Source organism: Vulpes lagopus, chromosome 17, assembly GCF_018345385.1.
Source record: "Vulpes lagopus strain Blue_001 chromosome 17, ASM1834538v1, whole genome shotgun sequence".
Lineage (NCBI taxonomy): Eukaryota > Metazoa > Chordata > Mammalia > Carnivora > Canidae > Vulpes > Vulpes lagopus.
Window position 1 is genome coordinate 9,439,141 of NC_054840.1, and position 12,260 is coordinate 9,451,400.

At 36.5% G+C, this 12,260-nt stretch overlaps 1 protein-coding gene across 1 annotated transcript in view; it reads left to right on the forward strand.

Moving 5' to 3' along the window:
• The window catches only part of LOC121477614 (protein CEBPZOS-like), a 93,774-nt gene that overhangs the window by 45,733 nt on the left and 35,781 nt on the right, over positions 1-12,260 (forward strand). The gene's annotated exons all lie outside the window — the stretch shown is intronic.

The window sequence follows — 12,260 nt, forward strand, 5'->3', positions numbered from 1 at the left end:
ATCTACTCCTTTTATTATAACTACCAGATGATTCCCAGTCTGTATCTCTAACTGTGAAATATAACTAAAGCTATGCGTGCATAACTTCTATTAAATTGCTATCTAGAATTCAGTGTCATTGCGTCAAACCCAACATCGCATCTCCCAGTCCACCCCATATATTCTTATTTCTATATTCTTCCTTATCAAGCGTAAACTTGAGAAACAACCCACACTCCTTTAACCCCATTTTCAACCACTCTTAAGTTTTTGATGTTGCAGAGAAGTACACTGATATTTGCAACTCACATTGAAGTGAATAAAAAAAAAAAGGGCAGATGGATGAATGAAGGAATAAATAGAGGGGATGGTGAGATGGGAGTTCACTGTAAAAAAAAAAATAAAAACAACCCTTAAACTTTTTGTATGTTTCATTTTTTTTTCACTAAAAATGTTAGAAAAGAAATTCCTTCAACTTGCTCTCCAAATATCTTTAGTCACTGCCATTACTTTGACCTAGGCCCTCATCATCTCTCATATAAACTGCTATAGTGGTCCATTTGGTACTCTTGACATGATGTTTGTCCCTGCTGGATACTCTGAAGGAAAAGTTTCCTAAAATATTGCTACTCAAAGTGTGATCCACAGACCAGTAAGTAGCTTGCATATCACCTGGGAACTTGGAAATGCAAGCCCTCACCAGACATACTGAATCTGAATTCAAAGTTAAGAAGATTCCCAACTAATTTTTATGAACTTTGACATATGAGAAGCACAGCTCTATATGACATCTATATCCTATATTATTCCCTTGCCTGAAATCCTTTTGTGACTCTCCATTGCTCATAGGGTTATGTCTAAGATCTTTTAGCATGGTACCCAAAGGTCTCTGTGACTTGGCTAATGCCTACCTCTAAAGCCTCATCCCTTACTGCTACCCTTATTCCTTCTCCACCCCCCAGTGACATACCTAACTACCATGCTTGCCTATTTTGAACATTTTGAATATTTTCAAGGCATGTGTGTCTTGTCTCTTTCTGTTTCCCCTTTCCCCCAGACTTCCCAGACTTTAATGCTTTGTCTAATTTGATCTTTATGCCTTTCAAGATAATTTAGTCCACATTGCTCCCTTAATATTTTATGTCCATCTTTGTTATATTCCTGTATTGTAATTTTTTTGAAATAAGAATGTAGTGATTAGTTTTCCCACTAGGCTGGGAGCCTCAGAAAGCAGAAAATACATCTTGTTCATGATTATATTCCCAAGTCTTAGCATAATTCTTGTGACAGATGTCAACTACTTAACAGGTGTTTATTGAACTTAACCCAAAAAGAAATGACCATTGCTGAAGTGTATAATTTAATATAGGCTGGAGGTTCAGGAAGACATTGCTATAAGATGAGCAAACAAGTAAAATGACTATTCCTATAACTATATTCATTTAGCTATATCCAGCAACTTACTACCTTGAGTTCTTATATCTACATTTCAGCTCTCTGAATTTATTCATAATAAAACAGCTACATCATTAAGTGTGGATATTCTGAATTACAAATATAAAATACATGAAAATTTACTGAGCATATATATTTCCTTAGCGTCTATTAGAACAGGGCTAGTCTTAGTGAGATATAACATTGCCTTTGTTGCATTTAGAGAGACCTAAGTCCCTGTTTTCCAAAAGTTATAACAATTATATTTTATCACTTTTTATGCATGACAGATGAAAGTACAATGGCATATTTATCAACAAATGTAATGAAATGTCATTTAGCTGTTCATTGGCAATCGTCATTGTCAACAAAGCATAACTGAATTGACTTTTGCCTATAAGATTATTACAGTTAAAGAGAATTAAATATTTTGCTTATGTACCTTTCTGCTAGGGTAAATCAGAGTTGAAAGCAAAAGAACAAAAAGATAAAAAATTCTTGCAATTTAAGCCTTACTGTCATTTACGGCCCAATAAAAACAGTTTTTAGGCATATTAGGTAAATAAGAAGATATGTATTTTATTTTTTATTGGATTTTTTATTTTATTTAAATTCAGTTAATTAACATATAGTGTATTATTAGTTTCAGAGATAAGAGTTCAGTGATTCATCAGTCTTATTTAATACCCAGTGCTTATTATATCATGTGCCCTCCTTAATGTCCATCACCCATATACCTCATCCCTCCATGCCTCTCCTCTAGGGGTTTGATGGATTCCTGTCTCATATTTAGGTCTTTTATCCACTTTGAGTTTATTTGGTGTATGGTGTAAGAAAATGGTCCAGTTTCTTTCTCCTGCGTGTAGTTGTCCAATTTTCCCAACACCATTTGTTGAAGAGACTATCTTTGGTTTTTTTGTTGTTGTTTTTTTTTTGTTGTTTGTTTGTTTGTTTTGCCTCATTGGGTATTCATTTCCACTTTGTTGAAGATTATTTAACCATAGAGTTGAGGTTCCCTTTCTGGGTTCTCTATTCTGTCCTATTGATCTATGTGTCTATCTTTATGCCAGTACCATACTCTTTTGATGATTACTGGTTTGTAATACAGCTTGAAGTCCACGATTGTGATGCCACCAGCTTTGGTTTTCTTTTTCAACATTCCTTTGGCTATTCTGGGTCTTTTCTGGTTCCAAACAAATTTTAAGATTATTTGTTCCAGCTCTGTGAAAAAAGTTGATGGTACTTTGATAGAGAGTACATTGAATGTATAGATTGCTCTAGATAGCATAGACATTTTAACAGTATTTGTTCTTCCAATCTATGAACATAGTACATTTTTCTGTTTCTTTGGGTGTTCCTCAATTTCTTTCATGAGTGTTCTATATATAGTTTTCTGAGTACAGATCCTTCACTTCCTTGATTAGGTTTTTTACTAGGTATCTCATGGTTTTTGGTGCAATTGTGCATGGGATTGATGCCTTAATTTCTCTTTCCCTGACTCATTGCTAGTGTATAAAAATGCAACTGATTTTTGTGCATCAATTTTATATCCTGCCATGTTGCCAAATTGCTGTATGAGTTCTAACAATTTTGGGGTGGAGTCTTTAGGGCTTTCCACATAGAGTATTATTCATGTGACCTGTGAAGAGTGAGAGTTTGACTTCTTTGCCAATTTGGATGCCTTTTATTTCTTTTTATTGTCTGAATGCTGAGGCTAGGACTTCTAGTACAATGTTGAGTAACAGTGGTGATAGTAGACAACCCTGTCATGTTCCTGACCTTTTGGGAAAAGCTCTCAATTATTCTTCATTGAGAATGATATTTGCTGTAGGCTTTTTGTATATGGCTTTTATGGTATTGAGGTATGTTTCCTCTAGTACAGAAAGGATGCTATACTAGATGCTTTTCTGCATCTGTCAAGAGGATCATATGGTTCTTGTCCTTTCTTTTATCAATGTAGTGTATCACATTGATTGATTTGTGGATGTTGAACCAATTTTGCAGCCTGGGAATAAATCCCACTTGGTCATGGTGAATAATCTTTTTAATGGATTGTTGGGTCCTACTGGCTAGTATCTTGGTGAGAATTTTGGCATCCACATTCATCAGGAATATTGGTCTGTAATTCTCCTTTTTGGTGGGGTCTTTGTCTAGTTTTGGGATCAAGGTAATGCTGGCCTCATGGAACAAGCTTGGAAGTTCTCCCTCCATTTCTATTTTTTGAAACAGCTTCCAAAGAATAGATATTATTTCTTCTTTAAAGTTTTGGTAGAATTCCTCTGGGAAGCCATCTGGCCCTGGCCTCTTGTTCAATGGAAGATTTTTGATGACTACTTCAATTTCCTTGCTGGTTATGAGTCTGTTCAGGTTTTCTATTTCTTCATTTTTCAGTTTTAGTAGTTTATATGTTTCTAGGAATGCATCTATTTCTTCCAGATTGCCTAATTTTTTAGCGTATAGTTGCTCATAATTTGTTGTTATAATCGTCTGTGTTTCTTTGGTGTTGGTTGTGATCTCTCCTCTTTAATTTGTGATTTTATATATTTGGGTCCTTTCTCTTTTCTTTTTGATAAGTCTGGCCAGGGGTTTATTGATCTTATTAATTCTTTCAAAGAACCAGCCCCTAGTTTTGTTTATCTGATTTATTATTCTTTTAGTTTCTATTGTATTGATTTCTGCCCTAATTGTTATTAATTCTCTTCTCCTGCTGAGTTTATTTGCTGTTCTTTCTCCAGCTCCTTAAAATGTAAGGTTTGATTGTGTATTTGAGACCTTTCTTGTTTCTTGTGAAAGGCTTGTATTGCTATATACTTCCCTTGTAGGACCACTTTTGATACATCTCAATGGTTTTGAACAGTTGTGTTTTCATTTTCATTTGTTACCATGAATTGTTTAAATTCTTCTTTAATTTTCTGGTTGACCCATTCATTCTTTAGTAGGTTGCTTTTTACCTCATATATTTGAGGTCTTTCCAAATTTCCCCTTGTGATTGAGTTCATGTTTCAAAGTATGGTGGCCTGAAAACATGCAGGGAATGATCCCAGTTTTTGGTACCAGTTGAGACCTGATTTGTGACCTAGTATGTGATCTATTCTGGAGAATGTTGCATGTGCACTTCTGAAGAATGTATATTCTGTTGCTTTAAGATAAAATATTCTGAATATGTCTGTGAAGTCCATCTGGTCCAACTTAAAGTCTTTGTTGATTTTCTGCTTAGATTATCTGTCCATTGTAGTGAGTGTGGTGTTAAAGTCCCCTGCTAATATTGTATTATTATCAATGTGTTTCTTTAATTTTGTTATCAGTTGGCTTATATAATTGGCTGCTCCCATGTTAGTGCATAAATTTTTACAGTTGTTAAGTCTTCTTGTTGGATAGAACCTTTAATTATGATATAATATCCTTCCTTATCTCTTATTATAGTCTTTGGTTCAAAATCTAATTTGTCTGGTATAAGGATTGCCACCCAGCTTTCTTTTGATGTCCATTAGCATGATAAATGATTTTCCACTCCCTTCCTTTCAACCTGGAGGTGTCTTAGGGTCTAAAATTAATCTCTTGCAGACAGTATATCAATGCATCTTGCTTTTCAATCCAATTGTTACCCTGTGTCTTTTGATTGGGGCATTTAGTCCATTTACATTCAGAGTAACTATTTGAAGATATGAATTTAGTGCCATTGTATTACCTGTAAAGTCACTGTTTCTGTATTTGGTCTCTGCTCCTTTCTGGTCTGTGTTACTTTTGGGTTCTCCCTTAAAGGGATCCCCTTTAATATTTCTTGCAAGCCTGGTTTAATGATCACAGATTCTTTTAGTTTCTCTTTGTCATGGAAGCTTTTTATCTCTCCTTCCATTTTGAATGGCATCCAAGTTGGATAAAGTATTCTTGGCCTCATGTTTTTCTCACTTAGAACCCTGAATATATTCATGCCAGTCCTTTCTGCCTTGCCAGATCTTTGTGGATAGGTCTGCTGCCAGTCTAATGTTTTGACCTTTTTAATTTACGGACCTCTTGTCCCGAGTTGCCTTCAGGATTTTCTTTGTCTCTAAGATTTGCAAGCTTCACTAATATATATTGAGATGCTGACCGATTTTTATTGATTTTGAGGGGGGTTCTCTGTGCCTCCTGCACTTGGATGCCTGTTTCCTTCCCCAGAGAAGGGAAGTTCTCCACTATAATTTGCTCCAGTATACCTTCTGCCCCCACCCTTTCCTCTTCTTCTGAGACCCCAGTTATTCTAATATTGTATCACTTTATGGTATCACTTTATCTCTTGAGTTCTTCCATAGTGATCCAGTAGTTGCTTATCTCTCTTTTTCTCAGCTTCTTTATTCTCCGTCATTTTGTCCTCTATATTACTGATTCTCTCTTTTGCCTCTTTTATCCTAGCAGTTAGATCCTCCATTTTTTATTGCAACTCATTAATAGCTTTTTTTATTTTGACTTGATTAGATTTTATTTCTTTTATTTCACCATAAAGTGATTCTCTGGTGTCTTCTATGCTTTTTTTTGAGCCCAGCTAGTATCTTTATAATCATTATTCTGAACTCCAGTTCCTGCATCTTACTTATATCCATACTGATTAAGTCTGTGGCTGTCAGTACTGCCTCTTGTTCTTTTATGAGGTCAGTTTTTCCATCTTGTCATTCTGTCCAGAGGAGAACAGATGAATGGGAAAACAATGGCAACAGTAACCCCAGAGAAATATACACTAATCAGATCAGAAGAGACTCAAAACCAAATATAAAATAAAATAAAAAATATAAAATAAATAAAAAATAAAATAAAATAAAAATTTTAAATAAAAAAAAAAGAATATAATCAGACAGGTGAACAGAACAGAGCAATACACTGAATCTTGTGTTTATTTTGGTCTATTTGTTAGGAAATTAGATCCTAAAATGGTAAAGAAAGAAAAACTTATTTGAGTACAAAAATAAAATGAAATACAGCAAAAGGATAGAATGTAACTATAAAAATGAAAATTAAAAGACAAAAAACAAAAAAGAAAGAATATAAACAGACTAGACAGGTGAGCAGAACAGAGCAATAAACCATGTCCTGGGTGTATTTTGGTCTTTTTGTTGGAAGAAACAACATCCCAAAATTGTAAAGAAGGTAAAAAAAAAAAAAAAAATATATATATATATATATATATACACACACACACACACACACACACACACAAATAAAATTAAACATAAAAAGATAGAATATAACCGTAAAGATGAAAATTTAAAAAGACTAAAAAAGAGAGGAATATACTCAGACAAATGAAGATAACAGAGCAATACATGAAATTCTGGATGTATTTTGGTCTATTTGTTAGAAGAAACTATATCCCCAAATTGTAAAGAAAGAAAAACATACACAAATAAGATTAAATACAATGAAAGGATAGACCTATAAAATGAAAATGAAAAATTTTGTAAAAGGGTTGATAAAATAGAAATTGATTGAAAAGGAAAAAGGAAAAAAAAAGAAAACTGAAAGACTAAGGAATCATGAGAAAACCATGAATTCTATATACTATTTTCCCCTAGTGCTGTAGTTTTGCAGTTCTCTAGGATCCTCAAACTTGGTCTTAGCCAGTTGTTCTTGGTGAGCTTCTGGGGGAGAGGCCTGCTGCGCTGATTCTCAGGTGTCTTTGCCTGGAGTGGGGCTGGTTGGGGGGTGGATTGCACTGCCCTTGCCAGGGGTCCAGGCTAAGTAAGAGGCTCTAGATTGCTCTTTGTGGCTTGTGTTCACCGAAAGCTTTCCATGCCGCTTTAGAGGATGAGAGTTTGAGTTTCTGTACCCTGTGGACTCCTCTGGTCCACTCCCATGCCACTCCCCCCAGGAGAAGAAGGGGTGCTCTCCCTGGTTCTGGACTTGCTGGGGCCCTGCTCAGAGAATGGCCACACTGACTGTGCCACGGTTCACAGTGTATGGCAGCCCCGAGCTGAGAGTCCACTCCTGGGCTCCCTGACCCCAGCGGGCTTCCCCAGTCGGGTGCCTTGGAACTGTGTTGTAGGCAGTCAGTCAGCCCCATTCTTTCTGTGACCCCGGGGATTCTGAGACACACTATCCCACCTAGGGTTCTGACCCTCGCTTTGCCATCTGAGCACCTTTCAGGCCAGGTAGTCTCTCCAGAGCAGACCTCTAAAACTTGGGACTTTGTGCTGGGCTGCTTATCTCTCTCTGGCAGCTGGCTGACATGCTCCTTCCCCCCATGGTCTATCTTCCCATATACTGCCTTGGATTCACATCTTACCTCCTACCTTGCAGAATAGAAAACCTATGCTTTTCTACTTGTAGAGTTGCAGCTATTCTTTTCTTGAAGCTTCGACTGAGTTCAGAGGTGTTCACAATGATTTAATAGCCATCGAGCTGAACTCCTAGGATCAGATGAAACAGGTCTCCTAGTCCTCTGCCATTTTTGGCAAGATCCCTAGGTATGTATTTTAAAATCAAAATATCAGTATGTTGGCAGAATTTATCTAACTTTATTTTTTCAATGATTTTTTAAATTTATCTATCTATTTATTTATTTTGAGAGAGAGCGTGTGCACATGCGCAGGGGGAGGGGCAGAAGCAGAAGGAGAGAGAGAGAATCTCCAGCAGACTGCCCCCGAGTGTGGAGCTCACTTTGAGGCTCCATCTCACAACCTGCAGATCGTGACCTGAACTGAAATGAAGAGTTAGATGCTTCCCCAACTGAGCCATCCAGGCACCCCAGAATTTGTCTCACTTTAAGATACCATTTTAGATGCTGATCACACAGAACTAAATAAATATTTTTTATGTAGAACTAATAAACTAATAAACTGAGAAATGGTGATTCTTCCTTCCAACCTCCTTCCTTTCATTCTCCCTTCCACAATATCTATTCAGTGATTATATCGCACAAAATATGGTGCTAGGCTAGTTTCCACAGATAGGAAGATAAAGAGCATCCCTTGATTCATTCCACAGATATTCAGCATCTTTTATGTGCCAGGCACTGTCTCAAGCCTTGCAGATACAGCAGTTAATGGATGGGGCTCCTGTGCTTGTCGAGTTTATATTCTAATGGTGAGACAGACAAGTGAACAAATGGGTGAGGAGTACAATTACAGACAGGGGCTCTGAAAAACATAAAGCAGGGTATTGGTACAGAGTATGCAAGCTCAGGGAGCACATAAATGATGCTATTTTAGGTAGAAGAGCCAAGGAAGTCCTCTCTGAGAACACAACATTTGAATAAAGAATGGAAAGATCTGAAAAAGTGAGCAATTTAGAGGTTGAGTAGGGGGAGAGGTAATCCAGGCAGGAGAAACACCAACTATGGAGACTAAGACTGAGCTTGGGAAGTTTTTGACAAAAAAGGGCAGGATATTTGGAATGCAGAGTACCAGGCTGCATGTCATAGGACAATAGGTCAGGAGGACAGGCATCTCTGATAATTTAATGAGTTTGCATTTTATTCAAAATGTGCTGGGAAGCCACCACAGAGATTTAGACAGTGAAAATTAGTGAAATGATTTTTGCTCCAACTGCTGAGGGGAGAAAGAAACATAAAGAAACAGATGGAAGAAAGGAGTTAGGTTATGAGGCCATTATAGGAAATAACACAGCGCCTTGCACCCAGAAGGGCCATACTTGGCTGCTCAGCAGCCACCAATTCTTCATAATTTTATCTTTGAACTTATATGTTCCATAAAGTGAAGTCTGATGGGACAATAGAGCATGCAAGCTGAGGGAGAAGATAGTGAGATATGTATGTCCACCATCCCTTAACAGCCCATTCATATTGATGATGCCGCACGAGCACAGAAGTCCTGTGGACCCACAATGCTTGGGTGTTCAGTAAGACTCAAGTACAAGTAAGCATATGATACCGACAACAGAGCTGCTGCTGGTGTTGGTGCCAAAAGACTCAAGATGCCATGGTTTCTTTCACACCAGAATGTGCTTTTAGAGCTGAAAGAAGGCAACAGTGATTTAAGAATCATGAATAATCAAGGAACCCTATCATATCCTTTTTTACTTATGTTATTTCCCCTATATTAGCCAGCCGCTTCCACTGAAAACGACACAGAAGGAAAGGGAGAGACAGAGCTACCCATAGATGCTTTTCCTTTTAATCCTTCCTCCCCTATCTCTAAGCCATAGGTAGAGAATATTGATAGACTATGTGAGGATCAAGAAGCAAAATAAAAACAGTTATGTTAGTTTTGTGCAACATTTCCACTGTTCTGGGAAGAATGAAATATATATACACATGCATGAGCTCGTGTGTAATGAATATGACTTAAAACACCCTTATATTTTCATTTAAATCTGGCATTGCAGGATATGAAGATGAGCGGTAAAATTCATGCTGATGAGTCTAATTTTAAAATTTTTCTTTACTCATGAACAACATTGCAAGCAAATAAAAAACTCCATGACAAGCTCAGAGGTAGACAGTGAAGGAAAGGGAAAAGCTTTATAATTTAGCACCTTATGGACATTTAGTTTTTGAACAAGGGAACCCACAATTTCATCTTGCTTTGGACAAATTATGTAGCTGACTGTCAGGAGAATATGATGTCCTGGAAGCCAAATGAAGAAAGTACGTCTAGAAGGAGGGAGGGGTCTGTCAACTCTGTCTAATGCTGCTGAGAACTGAGCAAGATGAGGACAGAAAATTGATCATTGCCTTCGGCATGGAGACTAATTAAAGCGAATTCTCTCAGTTCAGATGGTGAAGTTTAGGATATGATGGTTTAATAATAGAACAATAAGCAGAGGGATCCCTGGGTGGCTCAGTGGTTTAGTGCCTGACTTCGGCCCAGGTTGTGATCCTGAAGTCCTGGGATCGAGTCCCACATCAGGCTCCCTGCATGGAGCCTGCTTCTCCCTCTGCCTGTATCTCTGCCTCTCTCTCTCTCTCTCTCTCTCTCATGAATAAATAAATAAAATCTTTAAAAAAAAAAGAACAATAAGCAGAGATGCCTATATACTCATTCTTACCTGTGATGTTTGCATTTAAGTATATTAGTTTTATTTATTCTAATTATATTTCAAAAATAAATTAGTATTTGCTCAATGATAAAATGGACTCACCCTAGAACTGAAATAATTTTAGAAATATAAATTATGTACTTTTCATATCTTCTGTTGAAGATTTTCATACCTTTTTTTTCCTGTTATTACTTTTCACCTTTACTTCGAAGATGCCTACACTAAAAGGGAGTGAGATATTATTAGATCAATTTTGACACTAAAAAATAGTTTTTAAATAAACATCTATGTCTCCTACTTTGTTAGTATCATAGAAAGGAGACTGGATATGATGACAAAACTTTGCCCTCTCAATATTATTTCTGTAGAAATGTTTTCTAGTTCAGTGCAGAATAGCTTAAGTCAGCCACTAGATGGCAGATGTTACCAGAGGCAACAAATCCTTTCATGGAAGGAAACTGGTTATTTTTCAGAAATGATTTTCAGAAAAAATAAAATTCTATTGATCCATCCTCTCCATCTTCCCTGTTCTTAAAGAACTCATTATGTGGGCCTGATTTATGTGATAGTTTTCCTTGCATAGAGATGAAAGGAGTAAAGCTTGTCCCTATACAGGTATCCCCCGCTTTCCAAAAGTTCATGTTATACAGCTTTACTTTTATAAAAACTCCTACATTAGCACCTGTTTTTGCTAACTGAAAGAAATCCAAAGATTTTCACTTTTAAGAAAAAAAAAAACATGTTCTCATACTTTTTATACCGTTCCAGCTTATGAAAGTTTTCATAGGAATGCTCCACTTTTGGATAACAGGGAAAATGTGTCTAGGATGGATGATTCTGAAAGCAATTTTGGAATCTTATAAACTCCATGAAATATAAAGGAGAATCACAAAACTGGGTAACAAATTGCATTTAGATGACTAGAAGATGAATGGCAATGCACTGGGAGATTTTCAAGCAAAGCCAAGTGGATAACCTGATTGATCTTGTATCTTGTGTCTTACAAAGAAGGACATGACGTAAAGATCACAACACAAAGCTAATATATTTACTGCTATGTTAAAGTAATTGTATCACATTAAAAATACTTTGATATAGTGTTAGCTCATTTGATCGCTATGCTAGTTATTTATTCTATATATGGCAGCTCTACTCGCAAAGGGTAGTAAGAAGGAAGAAACTTAAGCTGGTAGAAGAATGTTCTAAAGTGTTTAATGTTGCCCCTCAAATATAAAGATTGAATTTCAGAATCTACTGAAGATTGTGATTCTAATTAAAGAAAATCCTTTTGTGGAGTTACATGTCACTTGTGTGTTGACTGATGTCTTGAAATACATTTGATTTTTATAAGTTTATGATTTTCTTAAGTTAATAAACTGATCGTTCCTTAAGATAAAAGGATTTCTTCTCTGTTGATAATATTGTGGATAGTTCATTTCATTAAGATAGCTGTGGATAGCCTGCAATTTTTTCACACCAGATAGCTTTTTTTGGTGTTTTTTTGGGGGGCTGGGTAGGAGGTGTTTTTTGGTGAATATTAAAAGAAGAGGAATTGATTAACATGATGGGAAATTTTGGAATTTAAAAATAAATAATTGAGGTCAGAAAATAAGCCATACTTCCTACTGGAAGTCTCTAAGATCCCTGAGACTCTCTCCCCACTGTTTCCATGATCTATTCTCTCCTTGCTTTTCCTCCTCTCTCTGCCTGCCTCTTCTTTTATCCAGGGCTTTTTTTCCTAAAAAAATAGACCCCCCTGGATGTCTCCATTCATGTATCTTACAGAAACCTTAAGATGATTTATCCAAATCTTACAAATCAATATCTTACTCATCCCCTAAATCAGTTCTCTTTCTTAAAGTCCTTATTTAACTTAG